An 18087-nucleotide genomic window follows, 5' to 3' on the forward strand; every position below is an offset into this window, starting at 1 on the left:
GAGATTAAAAAAGAAACGACATCTAGTGAACAAATGGTTCAAATGGCTCGAAGCACTATGGGACTTACCATCTGAGGTCACCAGTCCCCTAGACTTTGAACTACCTAAACCTAACTAACCTAAGGACATCACACACATCCATGCCCGAGGCAGGACTCGAACCTGCGACCGCAGCAGCAGCAGCAGCGCGGTTCCGCACTGAAGCGCCAAGAACCGCTTGGCCAAAACGGCCAGCTGTGGTGAACAGTGACCACGCTGGCAGACTGATAACCAAACTATTTGCACTGTTCATATACTCCTGCGTGTCCAACATAAGTAATCACCAAGTGGGAGAAGTAGCCTACTTATTGACCGACTAGAGTTGACAATAAAACCAAAGGAAAAAGAGGAAGGAACATTAGTCTGAACTGTGATATACCACCATGCGTTTATAAAATTTCTTTCACCGAAAAACTTTCTACAGTTTTTCGTGATGTAAAGACTTACATAAACTGAGAACATACAGAGCTCAACGACCTCATCAGACTGAACTATGGATCCACACATACTCTCTAAATTTGAAAATAATTCCGATAAAGTACTTTGAGATACTAACTTCACAAAAGAATTCTTTAATTATGAATAAGAAGTAAAAAAAAGTCGCTGTGGAAGCATGAGGTTTGCAGAGCTTGTAAATTGACTACCACAGTTCATCAGATACTGTCATTCATGAGAAATGAAACAAAAGAATGTGCGTTTTCCTCGAAATTTTGTAAAATATGCATATTGACACGCCAAATTCTGTTAAAATTGTAAGGAATGTGCAACCAGTCGCGGAAACATAATTTATTTATCTTGTTGCAGATCGATTTCGACTAATATCATTCATCATCGGTGTATTTTTCTAACATGACTTCATGATAGAAATCTGCCAAGGACAGTACTTCTACTTATGGCATGTATGGGTTAGAAAAATGCACCGATGATGACTGATATCAGTCGAAATATATTTACAACTAGAGAAATAAATTATGTTTCCGTGACTGGTTGCTACATTCTTTATAATTTTGTATTCCACGGTCGCTGCACAGAAAGGGAACATTATGGAACCCAACATTCAAAAATTCTGTTAACTTTCTTGGTAGTAAGAAGACGTCCTACTGTAAGCGTATGACGGACAAAGACCTCCAGTGGCATATGCTATGCACTGTATTACAACGACCTGAGACTGCCTTAACATTAGAACTTCAGTGTTCCCACCACAACATATAAGGTTAATTTTCGATGTAACAGTGACATAACGCGCTGAATACTAACAATCGACTTAGTGATGAACTTTCGTAGTGTTGGAATAGAGCTGCGATTCTAGAGTGGTGAGAGTGACAACGAATTTAAACAGAGAGTCCGCGGCAGTGGAAACTGATGACATTTGCAACATTTGGACTTGTGTAAATTTTTGGTGGCAATAATTTGTGGGCTCAGAAAATTTTGGAGTGAGTATTTTAGTAGCAGAGAAGTGGAACAAAATATGGGAAGAATTTATTTACGTCTGTCGATACTACGAGGGCGTACTGAAAAGTAATGCCTCCGAATTTTTTTACACTACTGGCCATTAAAATTCCTGCACCAAGAAGAAATGCAGATGATAAACGGGTATTCATTGGACAAATATATTATACTAGAACTGACATGTGATTACATTTTCACGAAATTTGGGTGCATAAATCCTGACAAATCAGTACCCAGGACAACCACCTCTGGCCATAATAACGGCCTTGATACGCCTGGGCATTGAGTCAAACAGAGCTGGGATGGCGTGTACAGGTACAGCTGCCCATGCAGCTTCAACACGATACCACAACTCATCAAGAGTATTACAGTAGTTGTATTACATGTTTATTACCTTATAAATAAATAAAAAACTTTTTTATTTTAAATTCAGTGCATTAGTATTTGTAAAATGACTCTTAGTGTTCATTAAAAAATGACGATCATTCCACTTGGGACCTGTGGATTGGTACATTAGCTTATTTGTTTTAGTTGTAAATATTTGTCATGTATTGTTGTTTTTCTGACAAGTTCCACATCCTGGAGGACCTCCTCACTACGGATCAATTGGAATGAAAGTAAATCTAATCTAATCTAATCTAAACTGGCGTATCGTGACGAGCCAGTTGTTCGGCCACCATTGTCCAGACGTTTTCAATTGGTGAGAGATCTGGAGAATGTGCTGCCCAGGGCAGCAATCGAACATTTTCTGTATCCATAAAGGCCCGGATAGGATCTGCAACATGCGGTCGTGCATTATCCTGCTGAAATGTAGGGTTTCGCAGGGATCGAATGAAGGGTAGAGCCACGGGTCGTAACACATCTGAAATGTAACTGTTCAAAGTGCCGTCAATGCGAACAAAATGTGACCGAGACTTGTAACCAGTGACACCCCATACCATCACGCCGGATGATACCCAAGTATGTCGATGACGAATACACGCTTCCAATGTGCGTTCACCGCGATGTCGCTAAACACGGATGCGACCATTATAATGCTGTACACAGAACCTGGATACATCCGAAAAAATGAGGTTTTGCCATTCGTGCACCCAGGTACGTCGTCGAACTGTTCGTGCAGATAGTTGTTGTCTTGCAAACGCCCCCTCTGTTGACTCAGGGATCGAGACGTGGCTGCACGATCCGTTACAGCCATGCGGATAAGATGCCTGTCATCTGGATTGCTAGCGATACGAGGCCGTTGGAATCCAGCACGGCGTTCCGTATTACCCTCCTGAATCCTCCGTTTCCATATTCTGCTAACAGTCATTAGATCTCGACCAACGCGAGCAACAATGTCGCGATACGATAATCCGCAATCGCGTAGGCTACAATCCGACCTTTATCAAAGTCGGAAACGTGATGGTACGCATTTCTCCTCCTTACACGAGGCATCACAACAACGTTTCACCAGGCAACGCCGGTCAACTGCTGTTTGTGTATGAGAAATCGGTTGGAAACTTTCCTCATGTCAGCACGTTGTAGGTGTCGCCACCGGTGCCAACCTTGTGTGAATGCTCTGAAAGGTAGTCATTTGCATATCACAGCGTCTTCTTCTTGTCGGTTAAATTTCGCGTCTGTAGCACGTCATCTTCGTGGTGCAGCAATTTAAATGGCCAGTGGTGTAGTTACGCTACACATCACAATATTACACGCTACAATTCGGAGCCTTCTAGCGGAAGAGGGTTGAAAGTATGCAGACGTGATAAAAAGGATGTAGAATGTTAATAACAATTGTTTTATTTAAAAAGCTAATGGTTTTTAACATAAAATATCCGAATGCACTACTTTTCAGCAAGCCTCGTAAAAGATGTATCTTAAAAAAGTATCCGACTTTATCTTCTTTTGCGAACACCAGATGTTTTTGAAATTAGCCCTCTTGCATGAGCCGACCTTGAACCGTCGTGCAAATGCGTTCATTTTTTCCCGCCTGTCGATAGTGTCAGTTGCCTGCAAGAAGCAGTTCGGTGATGTCACGCGTAGTACTCGCATAGGTTTTTCATTGCAAGGGAAATGATAGGCCGACTGGAGCGCTGCTACTGTATCAAATTTTGCCAGAAACTGGACGACAGCCAGGTGGAAATCATTTGGAAGATTTAGACGGCTTTCGGTGACGATGCTGCAGGCATCACGCAGAGTAAGGAGTGGTACGGCCGGCTTAAAGACAGCTACACATCGGTGCACTGCGAGCCACGCTGCGGTCGCCACCATGTCATTGCCAAAGTCAGCGCTGTGATAATGGGGGACACTGGGGGTATGTGACTATCATAGAATGTGACTATCATAGAAATTGCGGAAGAGGTGGGCATACGTACTTTCTCAACACATTCCATTGTGACCGAAGATTTGGCCACGAAGACTGTCGGTGAAATTCGTGCCGAAGCTGTGTCGGCGGATCAAAATCAACTTCATGTTAAAGTATCACAGGACGAGCTGGACTCCACAGACAGTGACCCTGACATCGCGAAAACCATAGCTATTGGTGACGAATGCTGGGCGAGCGGCTTCGACCCGGAAACCAAATCCAGTCGCCACGGTGGGACCATTCCTCGTCACCAAGACCAAAGAAGGCCCGCCAAGTGCGCAGCAACGACTAAGTGGTACTGACTGCTTTCTTTGACACCCGCGGTGTGGTACACACCGAGTACGAACCACAGGGCCAAACATTCACAGCGATGTCATCCGTCACCTATGTGATGCTGTGCGGCACGAGAGACCGGACTCGTGATCGACAGGAAATTGGTGCCTCAATTACGACAATGTTCCGGCACATTTCTTGACTCAGACTTTTTTGGCGAAAAACCAGACCCCTGTGCTTCAAACGGCTCTTCACGCTCCTGATATGGTCCCATGCGACTACTGGCTCTTTCCTAAATTCAAGAAGCCATTTCAAACAAGAGAGGACATTATGTCTGCAATGACAGGCGAACTAGACTCCATTCCGAAACAGGCTTTGTCGGCATGCTTCCAACAATGGCAGCACCGCTGGCAGAAGTGGGTGGAGTCCCAAGGCAGCTACTTTGAGGGTGATTTAGGTGTCCAGTGCTCGAGGTAAGTCAGTTTTCCTTGCCGGCCAAAGGTCGGATTCTTTTCTAACATACCTATATACACAGTGCAAGCAGAAGTGCAAACTCCATCGGACAGCGAAAGATATACACATCGATGAAACGAAGAAATACGAGACTCCAAAAGAAGAGGTAATAAACCAGATTTATAGGTCGCAAGTCCAAAGATGTAAGATGGAAACTACGAGTTAAAAGCGAGAACACTATAACGTGTAGTTAAAGGATGTGTAGATTGGTTTAACCGTAATGTTATTTAAGTTTCACAGTAATGAATAATTTTAACTGAAACAGGTCATCTGGCTGATGAGATTCTTTCAGAACAACAGATATCGGTAAGTGGTATAGCAAGTAAAAAGTCATTTGACTTTATCGTTAACGTCGATATGCAACAGTATTTTGGAACATATATTGTGTTCAAACATTTTGAATTACCTCGAAGAAAACGGTCTATTGACACACAGTGAACATGGGTTTAGAAAATATCGTTCCTGTGAAACACAACTAGCTCTTTATTCACATGAAGTGTTGAGTGCTATTGACAAGACATTTCAGATCGATTCCCTGTTTCTGGATTTCCGGAAGGCTTTTGACACTGTACCACACAAGCGGCTTGTAGTGAAATTGCGTGCTTATGGAATATCATCTCAGATATGTGACTGGAATTGTGATTTCCTGTCAGAGAGGTGACAGTTCGTAGTGATTGACGGAAAGTCATCGAGTAAAACACAAGTGATTTCTGCCGTTCCCCAAGGTAGTGTTATAGGCCATTTGCTGTTCCTTATCTATATAAACGATTTGGGAGACAATCTGAGCAGCCGTCTTAGGTTGTTTGCTGAGTACGCTGTCGTTTACCGACTAATAAAGTCATCAGATGATTAAAAGAAATTGCAAAACGATTTAGAAAAGATATCCGAATGGTGCGAAAATTGGCAGTTGACCCTAAATAACGAAAACAGTGAGGTCATCCACATGAGTGCTAAAAGAAATTTGTTAAACTTCGGTTACACGATAAATCAACCTAATCTAAAATCCGTAAATTCATATAAATACGTAGGTATTGCAATTACGAACAACTTAAATTGGAAGGATTACATAGAAAATGTTGTGGGGAAGGTTAACCAAAGACTGCGTTTATTGGCAGGAGAATTAGAAAATCTGACAGATCAATTAAGGAGACTGCCTACACTACGCTTGTCCATCCTCTTTTAGAATGCTGCTGCAATATTTTGTTGATATCGACCTACATAGGGAGAAACGATCACCACGATAAAATAAGGGAAATCAAAGTTCGTACGCAAAGATAAAGGTGTTCGTTCTTTCCGCGCGCTATACGAGATTGGAATAATAGAGAATTGTGAAGGTGGTTCGATGAACCCTCTGCCAGGCACTTAAATGTGATTTGCAGAGTATCCATGTAGATGTAGATGACTTGTTGGCACAAACATATGAAAGAGAAGATTTACAATGAGATTAACAGAAACATATTTTCGCTATACTAATGAAACGTTTTCACTTTCAACGTAACAGCCTGAAAAAGAGTGCTAGAACAGTGTAGAGAATGGTATAAAGAGAAATTGAAGAAGTGCAGCACAATAAGTACTTCGGATTCAGAAAGGATTGACTTGCATTAGAAGTAGTTGGACTCCATCACGGTAATCACAAATTCAAAAATCGGAGCACTTTCTTGGTCCTGGGGAAGAATTCGACTATGTTAATCTAACAAGATGCTTCACAGAGGGGAAAATATTAGTGTATTCAACTCCTTTTTCCTTGTATGATACGCTATCTCTGTAGACTGTTTGGAGCTATGAAGAAGCAATGAGGGAAATAAAGAGAAGTTTCAGGAGTGGGATTAAGTTTCAGAATGAAAGGATATCAACGATAAGACACGCTGATAACATCGCTGTCCTAAGTGAAAAATGAAGAAGAATTACAGGACAGAGGAATATTCTGAGGACAGAAACCAAAAGAAGACGAAAATAATGAGGAGTACCGGAAATGAGGTTACAGTGAAGTCAGCCATCAAAATTGTATGAAGTGAAGGACTTCTGCTACCTTGGAAGCACTGTTAAGATATGACGAGCGAAGCAAGGAGGACATAAACAGCAGAGCAGCACAGACAAAGAGAGCATTCCTGACCATAGTGTCAAACATTGCACTTAATTTTAGGAAGAATTTCTGATAACGTACGTTTGGAGCACTGCTTTTGAATGATGGGCTATGGGAACACCCGAAAAAGATGAGAATCGAACTGTTTGAGATGCAATGTTCTAGAGCGATGTGGAAAGTCAGGTGGATTGATAGGCAGAATTGGCGAAGAAAGTACATAAGTTGTCGAACACTGACAAGAAAAAGGGACAGAATAATACTTAGCACTTGTATTAAGACAGCAGGATACAAGTTCTATGGTATCAGAGGGTGCTATAGAGGGTAAAAACTGTTCGTGGCGAAAAAGACTGCAATAAATCTAACAAATAATTAACCTAGTGTCGAAGGGTTAGTATGAGACAAAAAGGCTGGCACAAAAGAAAAAAATGGTGGGGGTCGCAAACCAGTCACAGGACTGATGACCACGAAACCTTGGTATTGAAAACGATCGAGATAAAGTGAACTCTATACAAATGGATCTCTTCCATATTTATTTATTTGTGTACAGTTGCGATTATTACTGATATCTTGGTGGAGGGAGTAGTAGTAATGTTCCATAAACGTTGCAGCAACAGCTGGAGAATAGGGCTCAAGGCTACAATCGAGTTATTAGGCGAAATGCAGTGAGCGGTATTGTACAGATGTGCAGACTGATTCTGCCAACCCTTTCTGCATCAGCCCACAAAAATTGTTGACAGTTACACACTAACTGTTTTGGAAGTATTCAAGAAAAACTCTGTAGTTTATCTACTATAGAGTGGTTTTAACACTGCCACTCAAGCTTAACTGAAAATCGGTTTGACTGCTACGGTGCAGGTTCGAATCCTGCCTCGGGCATGGATGTGTGTGTTGTCCTTAGGTTAGTTAGGTTTAAGTAGTTCTAAGTTCTAGGGGACTTATGACCTCAGCAGTTGCGTCCCATAGTGCTTAGAGCCATTTGAACCATCTTTGAAAATCGGTTTCAAGGAGGAGGACGAGGAGATTAGTGTTAAACGTCCCGTCGACAACGAGGTCATTAGAGGTGCCGCACAAGCTCGGATTAGGGAGGGATGGAGAAGGAAATCGGCCGTGCCCTTTCACAGGAATGATCCCAGCATTTCCTTGAAGCCATTTGGGGAAATCACGGAAAACCTAAACGACGACGATGGCTGGACGCTAGTTTCAACCGCGGTCCTCCCGAATGCGAGTCCATTGTGCTAACCAGTGCGCCAATTCGCTGGGTAAGTCGGTTTCAAAAGTAACTTCAACCAGTCACGTACTTCGTAGGAAATTTATAGTTTTCTTTAACTTGCTATTAAACGATTGCTGACTCTTCAACAAATGTTGACATTTGCAAGAATTGCGGCGCAACTACGAAGGCTATCACGGTGAAAGTCGTGATGGAGCCGTTGAAACGAGGAAGACCCAAGCAGATAGCGTAGTGGGAAACGTTCATGATGAGCTATTGGCCGTTACACGAGCAAACTTTGGACATACGTCATGGAGGTAGGGTAACACAATCAATTCCTTCGACATTACCGGTCGTTAATAATGATGCTGAGCTTCTGACGAGCTCCCGGTAAGTGCGATAGGCTGCAGTATGTGGCAGCGGAAGCAGCCAACAGTTTTGGGCACGCGGCCGGTTACGTCAGCGCCGGAAAGCCCTGGTGACGCGCGTGTGGGAGGAGAGGCGCGGCCTTGCGCCTAGGCCGCCAGCTAACGGCCGGCGCGCCCACATGCACATGCATGTGCGTTGCGTACACGCAGGCGCCTGCATATGCATGCCGCCGTGGGAGGGGCCTTCAACCCGATGGGCCTGGTTTCGGTACAGCAAAAGCACTCGGCCGGGCTCATGTGCTTCCGTCTTTGTTCAGAGATGCAGACGCATACCTGGACCTCTTTTGGTACGAGGAATAATGAATACGTACCACTGGTCATCTGATATGCAAATTCCTGAACAGGTAGTTTCAAATACTATAATGACGTACACGTGACCTTCAATGACCGAACCAAAAGAGATTGGATGAAAAGTACTTATTAATTTTTTATCACGTAATGTTTAACAGAGTTGCAGATTCTGAATTTCCAGCGTTCCCTCCCACCTCTTCTTTCGTCTTCATCAGTATTACACTGAAGTACCAAAGAAATTGGTATAGGCGTGCCTATTCAGATACAGAGATATGAAAAGAGGCAGAATACGGCGCTGCGGTCGGGAACGCCTATATAAGACAACAAGTGTCTGGTGCAGCTGTTAGATAAGTTACTGCTGCTACTATGGCAGATTTAAGTGAGTTTGAACTTGGTGTTATAGTCGGCGCACGAGAATAGAATATCCAAGGTAGCGATGAAGTGGGGATTTTCCCGTACGACCATTTCAGGAGTGTACTGTGAATATCAGGAATCCTGTAAAACATCCAATCACCGACATCGCTACGGCCGGAAAACTCGTGTACTCTTGAAGACTGCACAGCAAGAAGCTTTACGCCTCACCAGGGCCCGTGACACTGACATTGGACTGTTGATGACTGGAAACATGTTACCCGGTCAGACGAGTCTCGTTTCAAAGTGTATCGAGCTGATGGACGTGTACGGGAATGGAAACAGTCTCATGAATCCATGAACCCTGCGTGGCATAAGGGTACTGTTCAAGCTAGTGCAGATCCTGTAATGGTGTGGGGCATGTGCAGTGGAATAATATGGGATCCATGATGCGTCTAGGTACGACTCTGCGAAGCGACATATACGTAAGCATCCTGCCTCATCACCTGCACCCATTCGTGTCTATTCTGCATTCTGACAGACTTGGGCAATTGCAGCAGGACAATGCGACATCCCAAACGTCCAGAATTGCTGCAGAGTGGTTCCAGGAATTCTGAGTTTTAAACACTTCCGCTGACCACCAAACTCCCCAGACATGAACATTATTGAGCATATCTGGGATTCCTTGCGACGTGCTGTGCTCCAAACCCTTGTACTCTTACGGATTTGTGGATGGGCCTGCAGAATTCACGGTGTCATTTCCCTCCAGCACTACTCCAGACATTAGCCGAGTCCATGTCACTTCGTGTTGCGGCACTTCTGCGGCTCCCAGGGGCCCTACACAATATTAGCCAGGGGTGCGAGTTTCTTTGGCTCTTCAGTGTATGAGTGCGATAGGGATTATGGATCTGTCTGCTGTGATTAGAAACTGACCTACGTCCGTACACAATTACATAAATTCCTGATCTACGAAGTTACATCGCTGTTATGAAGATGTGGGCTGTCATAAAAACTGATCTACTGTCATGGACAGTTTGATAAAATCCTTATTATTTAAACTATGCTCAAAAATGTGAATTTTAATGCCCCTATCTTCATTTTCAAAACTCGATATGACGATAAGTAATCAGAGAAAGTGACACATATACCAAGTAAATATGCGCAACGGTAAATGAATTTGGAGAGCTTCGTACTCGCCGGCCCTGTGGTCGAGCAGTTCTAGGTGCTTCAGCCCGGAACCACGCGGCTGCTACGGTCGTTGGTTCGAATCCTGCCTCGGGCATGGATGTGTGTGATGTCCTTATGTTAGTTAGGTTTAAGTAGTACTAAATCTAGGGGATTGATGACCTCAAATATTAAGTCCCATAGTGCTTAGAGCCATTTTTAGCTGCGTACTTGGGCGTCAGTAGTAGGAAAATACCTATAAGTCCTACCCGAAAAATTATGTGTTGTGGATAGTTTCAGCTTGTAGCCAAAAGTAGTGCTGTCAGGATGTTTCCTCGCGACTATAATTACTGAACTTAGATGCGAGAGGATTTGTCACTGAAACACTGCGTCAAACCAATAGGAACACGATGTAATTTAAAAGCAGAATCTGCACGTGGGACTGTCTCACTATCATATACTTCACGAAATCCATAAAATATCTCACTATTGCATGCAGGAACTTGCTCAATAGTCTCCCACATCAACCTTCCAACAGTGTCCAGTAATTATCTTGGTGCACCTCCAAATCAATCATTCCCAGGACAGTAAATTTACCATTAATGAATTGAAGTAGCTATGTACAAATGATTTATTTGATTATTCTCACATTGACTTATCACTGGTGAGACAAAGATTTTAGCAATAGGAGTCGACAAGATGGTGGCATATCAGTAGAGGGACAGTGAGCATATGGGCTCAGATCGCTGACATCAGCATCAGCATTCATGGAAATGCTGACATCAGCATCAGCTTTTTTTTTAGCATCGCTGACACCAGTATCCAGTGCTAGGGCTATGACATTATTCCCAAGATTTGTCAATCCTTCTTCCCTCCCCCCCCCCTCTCCCCGCTGTAAACAACGGCATTATTCGTTTTACGAAAATGCGAGGTGGCCAGTGACAAGAAAGCTCAGTCCCCAGCGTTTGAGAAATTTTAATTTTTGTTGTTCAGTTGCACAAGCATCGTCAATTACCATCTGTACATCCACCCAGTATCATGTGCCACCAGCAGCAACAGTGGGCAGCTGGTAATAAAATGTCCATCCCTAAGTGTTTGTCAATTGCTTAGGTTTTTGTTGTCATAGATGAGGACACACAGAAGTTCTTACCTGAAACACAGCAGCAGCAGCAGCCACTGTACACAGGATGTCTGGAGACTTGGTGTCATTCGACTGTGTCATAGCACAGCCACAGCGACAGCAGCATCTACCAGGGCTTGAATCTCGGCTATTCACCAACACTTATAATGTGACAACAGGTCGATCTAAATCTGTGAATGTAGACCTAGAACCTTTCAGCGACTTTGATGTGATGATTATGATTGAGACAGAGAGTATTCAACATATTGGTACCACAATGAAGAGACAAAGAAGCTGGTACACCAGCCTAATATCGTGTAGGGCCCCTGCGAGCACGCAGGAGTGCCGCAACAGACGTGACATGGACTCGACTAACGTCTGAAGTAGTGCTGGAGCCAACTGACGCCATGAATCCTGCCAAGCTGTCCATAAATCCGTAAGAGTATGACGGAGTGGAGATCTCTTCCGAGCAGCACATTGAAAGATATCCCACATATGCTCAATAATATTCCTGTCTGGTGAGTTTGATAGCCAGCGGTGTATTTAAAGTCAGAAGAGTGTTCCTGGAGCCATTCTGTGGCGATTCTGACATTGTCCTGCTGGAATTACCCAATGCCGTCGGAATGAACAACGGACATTAATGGATGCAGGTGGTCAGGCAGAGTGCTTACCTACGTGTCACCTGACAGAGGAGTATCTAGACGTATCAGGGGTTCCATATCAGTCCAATTGCACACGCCCCACACCATCACAGACCCTCTACAGCTTGAAAGGTACCCTGGTGACACGCAGGGTCCACGGATTCGTGACGTTGTCTCCATATCCGTGTACGTCCATCCGCTCTATACATTTTGAAACGAGACTCGTCCGACCAGGCAACATTTTTTCAGTCATCAACAATCCTATGTCGGTGTTGATGGGCCCAGGCGAGGCGTAAATCTTTGTTCTTGCGGTCATCAATGGCACACGAGTGAACCTTCGGCTCCGAAAGCCCATATCGATGAGGTTTCGTTGAATGGTTCGCACGCTGACACTTGTTGCTGGCCCAGCACTGAAATCTGCAGCAATTTGCAGAAGTGCTACTCTTCTGTCACGTTGAACGATTCTCTTCAGTAGTTGTTGGTCCCGTTCTTGCAGGATCTTTTTCTAGCCGTAGGAATGTCGGAGATTTTATGTTTTCCAGGATTCCTGATATTCTCGGTACACTCGTGAAATGGTGGTACGGGAAAATCCTCACTTCATCGCTACCTCGGAGATGCTGTGTCCCATCGCTCTTCCGCCAACACCACGTTCAATCTCACTGGTAACCTGCCATTGTAGCAGCAGTAATCGATCAAACAACTGCACCAGGCGTATTCTGCCTGTCTGCATATCTCTGTATTTGAATACCCATGCCTGTACTAGTTTCTTTCCGATTCAGTGTAGAATGCAGTATTCATGGTGTGAATAGAGGCTATCTGTGTAGTATGACACAGAGAAAAGAGTTATTTGAACAATACTGCGAAACTGATTGATACTGTGCCAATAAGAGAAATGTTCTGAAAATATTGTTCATATTTAATTGCATCCTACACTAACTTCCACATGCTCTCGTATTTTTTATAATAAATTAATTTTTTTGCTGTCGTTAATGTTTCTGTCTTCAGTGCATTCGCATTTAAGTTCAGGTTTCAACGCAGCTAACAACTGGATTCATGCAGAGCATGTTCTACATATGAACAAATACCCCAGACGTTGCTGTACAGTGCATGGAAGATGAATTACAGTTTTTCCCCCGCCCAACATCTGCCTCTACCTTTATGTTCCTATCCTGCGACAAACAACCAGGACAGTAGCAGCACCTCCATAGTCAATATATCTGGTGGTACTGCATTAAAACTAACAGCTCAGTAGTCACTGAAAAATGTACATTTAAAGCTATATGCATAGGAGCCGAATATACAATTCTTTTATTTAGATAATCGTTCTGTGCTCTTGAAACTACATCAGAGAGTGGACCATAAGCTACCTAGAAGTGGCGAACCTTATGTGCAGCGTCATGTAGGGATCTCAATGGCATCGAAATCTTGATAGCGACACACTGTGTCAGAATGGTGTCTTATCAGCATTTGGTGTCACGTTGACGCTGTAATGGCGTCGCGTTGGCGTCATGATGGTGTCATGTTGGTGTCATGTTGGCATCACACTGGCGTTGCGTTGAAGTAAGTGCACTGTTGGCATTGTGATGGCGTCATGCAGGAAACACACCGGCGTCGCACTGCCATCGCTGGTGTTGTGGTGGCAATGCAATGGCATCATGCAGGAATCACACTGGTGTCACATTAGTTTCGCCAGCGTCGTGGTTGTGTCGCTTTGCCATCAGAATGGCGTCATGCTTGCGTCACTCTGGCATCATGTTGAGACAGTGACATTCCAGTGCGATGCTAGCAAAACACCATCATGATGCCAATGCTACGTCATCAGAGTGTCCAAATACTTTTAGGTCAGGCAGGCAATTCTGCATCTCCTTGTCTTCAACGATAACAACAAAAACCTAAGTATAAACATTTTTAATATATCACAATAGGTCAGATGGTCTGTCCATGGAAGCACTATAGTATCAGAATGCTGTGATGCACACATGCAAAATAACCATATTGTTATAGCTGAACGAACTAGCAAGAACTTACTGATAGGCTTCTTCTCCTAGCCAATCGCAGCTGCTGCTGGCCGTGCTTCATGCTGGAGGGACATACAGATGGTAAATGATGGTGCTTTTGCAACTAAACTATAAAAACTGAAGTTTGTTAAAGAATGAGAGGACTAACTTGAACAGCATTGGCCAGTCTGTGTGTTTGCAAAACGCATAATACCATTGGCTACAGGGGGAGGTGGAATGTGAAATTCCAGATATCAGATGTCAGTGTCCCAGTAACAGAAGCTGGCATCACCGATTCTGGGAAAAAGCTGACGCTGATGTCAGCAATTCCAGGAATGCTGACGCTGATGACAGCGACTTGAGACTGCATGCCCATTGCCTCTCTGCTGCGAAAGTAAATAAAAGGTATCTTTCACAGATAACTGTTTTAATTTATCTTTTGTAATCCTTGCACCATGGCATGAGCTATCGCTGTTGACAACACAACCTGTCAACAACCCTGCCATCCGCCTAGGCAGTTGCAGAGTAGCAGAGTCTTTTTCCACACAGTTTGTCATGACACATTTTTTGTCCTTGTCCTATAATGTTTCTGTGTAATGTATCCCAGATGAGCTCATATAAATGAATGACCGCATCTAGACATATGGACAACATCGCAGACCTATACCTCATAACTCCTACGATAGCAAACTAAAGATTTCACAGAGGGGCAGTAGAACCGTTTGTCATGTTTACCATTCAGTAGCTGGAGTGGAGAGCCTTCATGTCCTTTTTTTTCAATTTTATGTTTTATTTTTTATTTTTATTACAATCAACAATGTAGCGTTGTGATTGGTCGAGTAGAATTAGATAGAATCATGGTTCTTTTGGAAAGGACATGCTCAACTTCTTTCTCAGTGTTAGCACAATTCCAGATTGTTTTCCGTTATAAGACACTCGTTGTCGACTCGAACATTCTTTTGTTCTCTGTTTTACGAGAGAGGGCTTCAGACAGTAAGTTACACATGTCGTCCCACTATAAGGCCACTGCGCAACAAGAGAGACGCGTTGTCAGGAGAGAGAACATGTTCTTGGTGTCCTGCACAGACAGGTCGGCTGCTGTAAGGATAACATGTGGGAACTGGAAACGTACTCCAAAGATGAAGTACGCAAGCACTTCGATACCTGTAGACGAAGGTCTAAATTTCGCACAAATTAAAAAAAAAAATGGTTCAGATGGCTCTGAGCACTATGGGACTTAACATCTATGGCCATCAGTCCCTTTTTTTTTTTAATCTGATTTGTTCTTTAGAGTTCGGTGCAATTGTTCGTGGCGGACGTCCCATGACGCCCGTTGAAGTTCGTTTTTGATCCATTCACTCAGATTTTTTATTACAGAGGGCAGCTAACCCTCTGACCGAACACGCTGAGCTAGCGTGCCGGCAAGTCCCCTAGAACTTAGAACTACTTAAACCTAACTAACCTAAGGACATCACACAACACCCAGTCATCACGAGGCAGAGAAAATCCTAGATCCCGCCGGGAGTCGAACCAGGGAACCCGGGCGTGGGAAGCGAGAACGCTACCGCACGACCACGAGCTGCGGACGCACAAATTAAAAGTGAAATTCTGGTGATATATGAATGAAATGCAATGTCACGTCCAGACGTAGTGAAATGGTGCCAAGAATGTGACCAAGGGCTCACAGACTTGGTTATGGTGATAGAAGAGAAGGCCGTGGATATTGACCAAGACGACAATGTCCAGGCAATAGAAGAATTCATTCACAACAATCGCAGATTTTCGGAGAGTGACGACGTTCACACAGCGGTTCTCAAAAGGGTCTATGACCAAGTAGTGGATTTCTACAGCTGATAAATCGAACAACAGTATAACATTCTGCTCGTTGTTTATGAAGACTTGGTGACTATGTTGAAAAATAGTGTCATGTATCTCTATCACAATGAAGTGTAGCGCAGAATTCAATGAAAGTTACTTGGCCTTCGATAGTAATGTGTAACTCACTTTTTGAAGCCCACCTCGCAGTATTATGTACCGAGCAATCCATAAGAAACAAAAAATTGACGCCTACGGATAGAGATTCGGTGCAGTTTCAGGTAATTATAAAGAAACGCGTGAGGTTTTGCTGAAATGAAAAACAAAATTGTCATAATACGTAAATGCATTTTTTAAGAACAAGTAGCGAACCAGATATCACTCACTCACGAAGGCTGCAAAAGGTTCAGGGACCATGCGGTGCAGATTGATAGGTCCTTTATCCTCTCCATATAGTGTAGATGGATAGCAGTCTCCTGTGCATTAATATTGATTTTCGAGTACTAAACCGCTATTTATGTTTCAAACAGCACGTCAGTTATCACCATGAGGCTGAGACTGTTGTAGTCTTCCCATCGCGGCTAAGTCCCAAATACATGTGGGATCGCTTGGATTGCTGTCTTGTGCATCGACTAATCAGTTATAGGGGGTGGGGACGGGCATTGCTGGTACGAAAGCAAAACAAAGAGAAGTATCTGTTAAACTTTCTTTGAATAAGAAAATAAACGTATTATGGGAAGGTTGAACCGTATCGATGGATCACCAAAGCAAACGTGTAGCAAAATCATAGGATACTACAATAAACATTTTACTTAGAGTGTAATTTGAACATTATCTTTGATGTGTCGCCATAGTATACACAGAAGTGGTAAATATTTACTGTTAACGAAAAATCTGAAAAATAAAAACATGTCTCATCGATCAAATCAAGGGAACTCGTTTCCTTAATTGGGCTAGGAAATTTCAGTGAATGGGCTATTGTGTAACAGCTGTTAAATACTACACACACCTTAATAATTGTCTAAAATGTGAATTGAAACCTAGCAGTCTAAAACTAGAATTGTCATCTTCGAAGCTGAAAAAGAAGGTTGACTGATTACCAAAGTACTTACACTGCATTAGAACACACACAATGAATACCATCACTTAAATTTTGTTACAAAACTCGATTTGACCCATTCAAGACAACTTGCACTGGATCGCTTAACAACCAAGCACGTAACTTTATGTTGTAAATATGACACAGCTATGTGAAGTGCGTTTACTTTCCGATGTTGGCTGCAGAAATTTAAGCACTATTACTATATCATTACGACTGTTCAATCATTAACACTGGCCAGTTACAAGAACACAGTGCAAATTCTATGTTTCTTCTCTGTTGCAACACGGGTTGCACCTAACGCCCGCTAGTATCCACAGAGAAATCGACCGTCCCATCGATAGAGCCGACCCATCGATAGCAATTGCCCCTTATTCATTTAATGAATCAGTGAATGCACACAAATATTAAATGTTTTTAATTGAAGCAACACCATCTGACATAAAAAGTACATACATCTACATGGATTCTCAGCAAATCACATTCAAGTGCCTGGCAGAGGGTTCATCGAACCACCTTCACAATTCTCTATTATTCCAATCTCTCATAGCGCGCGGAAAGAATGAACACCTATATCTTTCCGTACGAGCTATGATTGCCCTTATTTTATCGTGGTGATCGTTCCTCACTATGTAGGTTGCTGTCAACAAAATATTTTCGCATTCGGAGGAGAAAGTTGGTGATTGGAATTTCGTGAGTAGATTCCATCGCAACGAAAAACGCCTTTCTTTTAATGATGTCCAGCCCAAATTCTGTATCATTTCTGTGACACTCTCTCCCGTATTTAGCGATAGTACAAAACGTGCTGCCTTTCTTTGAACTTTTTCGATGTACTCCGTCAGTCCTATCTGGTGAGGATCCCACACCGCGCAGCAGTGTTCTAAAAGAGGACGGACAAGCGTAGTGTAGGCAGTCTCCTTTGTAGGTCTGTTACATTTCCTAAGTGTCCTGCCAAGAACCGACGATGAAAAGTGTTATCATTAAACAAATGGGCATGTCTTTCTGTTAATGGTGGTACTGATAATATTTCTTCATACTTCCACATATTATGTTGCTTTTTGATCACCTGGTAGTAACTTAACATGAAGGTCGTTTCCTTCTAGAGGACACTAATTACCAGCGTCCCACTTATCGGTAACGGTCAGTAACTGTTTGTCTGCGAAGAGTGGCACGCAGGACCATGCAGCTAAGGTGACGAGGATGAAGTCGCTTGAGCTGACGAGCCGCCCTCACTAGATGGCGACAAGGACTGTTCCAGTTTCCATGGAAACGG

Source organism: Schistocerca serialis, chromosome 2, assembly GCF_023864345.2.
Source record: "Schistocerca serialis cubense isolate TAMUIC-IGC-003099 chromosome 2, iqSchSeri2.2, whole genome shotgun sequence".
NCBI classification, from domain to species: Eukaryota; Metazoa; Arthropoda; class Insecta; order Orthoptera; family Acrididae; genus Schistocerca; species Schistocerca serialis.